Source organism: Terrapene carolina, unplaced genomic scaffold (assembly GCF_002925995.2).
Source record: "Terrapene carolina triunguis isolate 2854851 unplaced genomic scaffold, T_m_triunguis-2.0 Scaffold50586, whole genome shotgun sequence".
In the NCBI taxonomy this organism is placed as follows: domain Eukaryota; kingdom Metazoa; phylum Chordata; order Testudines; family Emydidae; genus Terrapene; species Terrapene triunguis.
Window position 1 is genome coordinate 1,460 of NW_020714937.1, and position 3,699 is coordinate 5,158.

Consider the following 3,699-nt stretch of genomic DNA (forward strand, 5'->3'; position numbering starts at 1 on the left):
ACTAATTTTCCAAAGGAAAAAACGTTCATTTTATTTCAATGTGAGCTTTAAATGGATTGTCAAACTGACACACAATCAGCTACAGTAACATCACTTTGCACTTATAGTGTGATTTGCATCTAAGTCCTTTCCTTACCAATCACAAAGGCTATATTTCTGCATTACCATAATCAGGCGAGTCTGCAGACTTATACATGTTCCTATGTCACAGATAGTGTTGGAGCACCACCACCCCACTATGTTTTTAAAAACACCAGTAAAAAGTCACATGCTGCACTTGTGAGATGCAGTTTTCAACTGCTTTAACTCTTAAATTACATCAAAGGCACTTTTCCTCATCCAGGATTAAATCCGTGGCAAGTTTGCCATTTTAAAATCATTTTAAAATCCCTATGTGAGGTATCTGAGCAACAAAAAGGGCCTGAAAATTAACACTAATACTTTGCTCCCTAGAGTAAAGGTACTATATAAGGGCACAGAGTACTTCATGAACATTAAGCCTCACAACAACCCATTGAGGTAGCTTTTATACCCATTTTACAGAGGGACAGAAAACAGCACAGTGAAGTTTGAATCCTACATTTGCAAGTGTTCACTGATCTGGATGGCTTCAGTTTTGGGGCTAAATAGCCAAGCATCTACTAATTTTGGGTGCTTTAACTTGGGACACTGGAAAATCCAACCTCCTTCTTCAACCTGAGGCACCCAAAAAAGAAAAATCAGCAGACACTTGAAAGTTTAAGCCTAAATGACTTGTCCAAGGAAAAACAGCTGGGAATAGAACCCAGGAATCCTACTGTAACCACTAGACATCACTGTAATTTTCCCAGTCCAATAAGTCTCTCTCACATACACACAAGTCCCCTTATGGGCTGAGAATAAACCTGGAATGTTGCAGCCCAAAAGGTAGTTATTTCAGACATCGTCCTTGCCTGAAAAATGGGAGTTCTGATGAAAGTGCCTCATTAACCTGAAGTAGAGAGCTGCCACTGCAACAGCATCAGCGCAGATTTCCCCAAAACAAAGTTGCATGGCATTTCCCTTCTCTCTAGAAATCCTTAAAGCTAAAGAGCCTATTACTATAAATGTAGCCTAGTGGACAGCACAGTGGAGTGGCTCTCAAGAAATCTGGGTTCTATTCCCAGCTCTGGCCTGCTGGGTGGCCTTGGGCAACCCACTTCGGCTCTCTGTGCCTCAGTTTCCCTATCTGTAAAAAGACAGTGATAGTGACTCTGACATCCTTTGTCAAGCACTTTGAGATCTACTGATGAAAAGTGCTGCATAAGAGCTACGTGTGGTTATCACAGTTTGCAACTACAGTGTGTCAATTGGAACATTTAGTTCTCCATCCCACTCCATCTTAGCCATCAGCTTCTGACTCCATTGGGCTTCTGGGATTTTCTTCTGCTCCAGTTATTTGGGGCCTACTTTGGTGAAGAGGAAAGTTTTATAGTGTACCCTGAATATGGCAAGGGCTGGACTTGTCCTGCTCTCCTTCAGGAGGATGTACCTGTGTTTTATACAATAAAAACGCTAGCCATGCATTATAGACAGCTAGCATATCTTGATACAAGACATTCGCACTGGCTGCAAGGGTGTGACGCCTCCTGCACTTTGCTTAGCTCCTGAAACTGCCCCTCTCTCACACAAATACCCTCCAGCGGGAGAGTATAACCTATTAATATGGCTAGTCACCTCATTGCTCCCAGATTTACAGACTGACTATGTCGAATGCTGCTAGGTTTACACAAACCATCTTTTCTCTACGTTTACAACACCGTGTGCTTGTTGAAATTGCTCATTTCAGAGTGGGTTTGAACTTAAAGAAGAGAAGCCATGCTGGGATGGCCAGAGACAGTCAACATTAAGAAACACATCTATAGCCCTACCACCCACCACATTCTCCAGCCCTTGGGAAGGACAACCAATTGCTGAAGCGCATACCTGCAGAAAGAACAAGTGCTGTGTGATCTCCTGAACCAGCTCCTCCTCCGCATTCTCAGGGTAAAATTTGGCAAGGAAGTGAAAAGTGACCGGCTCCTCTGTTGGAACGTCATGATCCAGAACCTGCAGGATTTGACAATCAATCAGTGACTCCAACCTCCCCAACACCATTGTCTCTTACAGCCTAGACACAGGTGCCAAACTTCTACTTCCCCTCAAACTGCAGTACCCCCTCTCCAGGTTTTCCAGTCACCTGGTTAATATGATGAAATCTGGGAAGTTCAGGAACCATTGCCCCAAAGGCTTGTAAGAAGTTTGCAATTTCTACATATTTATAAAACACACTCAAAGCAGAAACAAATCATCCTGCATGCCATGGGGTGCAATTTTTCATCAGGCAGAGGATTCATTTTTCTTCTTCCCTGCTGAGCACATACAGGGTTCTACCAACACACACAAATCTTTCTTCAAAAAATGCAGTTTCCTGCTACAAAGACAACTGGTGAGCCCGGAATTTGCTTCCATATTTTTTCTTAGGAAGAGAGATCCTACAATCCTAACTTCTGTTCACTGAACTAAATATCTTGTGTTTTGAAACACAGGCTCAACTGGACCCTTGTTTCAATACTGCTCAAGAAAGGTTCCTCTCAGACACCAGAAGGAAGAATACCCGGGGGGTGGGAGGGGAGGGCATACAGGATTATTCCCTATTGTACATTTTCTAGTGGTTTGCCCAGTTTAGTTTTAAATACAAGCAAAGGAAATGATGGTTCCATTAGGAGACTATTCAACAGCCGAGAGGATCACACTGTTGGGAAGTATTCCTTTCCTTAACTTCATCTCCCATATACGTTCGCTATTGTCTCTCCTTCCTAGGCACTTCCATACCTCAAACACTGGCAGACTGTTAGTAAAGAAATGTCATACTTCAGCCTCACTTTTCCACTATTTGCACGGTATATTTTGGAAAGCTACCGTCTCTAAAGGGTCTGCCCTTCATGTACACATGGGGACTCTCCAAATAGGATATTAGATGCTATTTACACTACAATCATCTTAGGGGTATGGTTATAACATGGTTGTCCCTTGAAACAGCTAACGCACCAGTTTTATAGCGTAGAAGGGACCTTGTATGTATAGTCTAAGGCTTTGTGATGGTTCAGGGATAGACTAAAGGTCCGACCTAACACTAACTGTGCTGGAGGACAATCATATTGTATTTGGATCTCCTGACTAATGTATCTATAGATCAGCCAAAGCCTAGTTCTGCTCCTGGTGCACCCCCAGAATTCCCACTGATGCATCTCCGACTTTCATGCATGGACAGACAGGGAAAGATCTACCCTCCCACCCCACCACACACATCCCCTAAAAGGAAAGTCCTATTCCAACCTTCTTGTCCATTTTGAGCCAGGCCACGGTATCCTTGATCGTGTACTGAAGTCCAAAGAACCAGGTTTCTCGGAGTCCTAGTGTCCTGCACACCAAGTCAAACAAATCTTTCCCTTTCCACTTCACCTGCAGCAAGAGAGCAAACAGCAAATGGCATTTTAAAAATTGAATTATAGCCGCACCCCACACTTTTCCATTCAGCCACATCAAATTCACTTTCTCCTGCATGTGTGCTTGCCCTCCCCCACTACTCCCACTGTCATGCCTGGTAATGCAGATACAGCACTAGGAATGCCAATGTTCTCCTATTGCAATCACACTGTACACTAAATCCCCCCATAGAATGCAGACAGCAGATCGGCA

The 3,699-nt window shown here is 43.5% G+C and overlaps 1 long non-coding RNA gene across 1 annotated transcript; it reads right to left on the minus strand.

Moving 5' to 3' along the window:
• Nucleotides 1–1,941: 1,941 nt before the first annotated feature.
• On the minus strand, nt 1,942–3,458 carry LOC113405749. The gene is made up of 2 exons (XR_003369558.1): nt 3,337–3,458; nt 1,942–2,067 (listed from the first exon to the last, which is right to left on the minus strand). It is a non-coding gene; the product is annotated as an uncharacterized LOC113405749 (long non-coding RNA).
• Between the last annotated feature and the right edge of the window lie 241 nt (nt 3,459–3,699).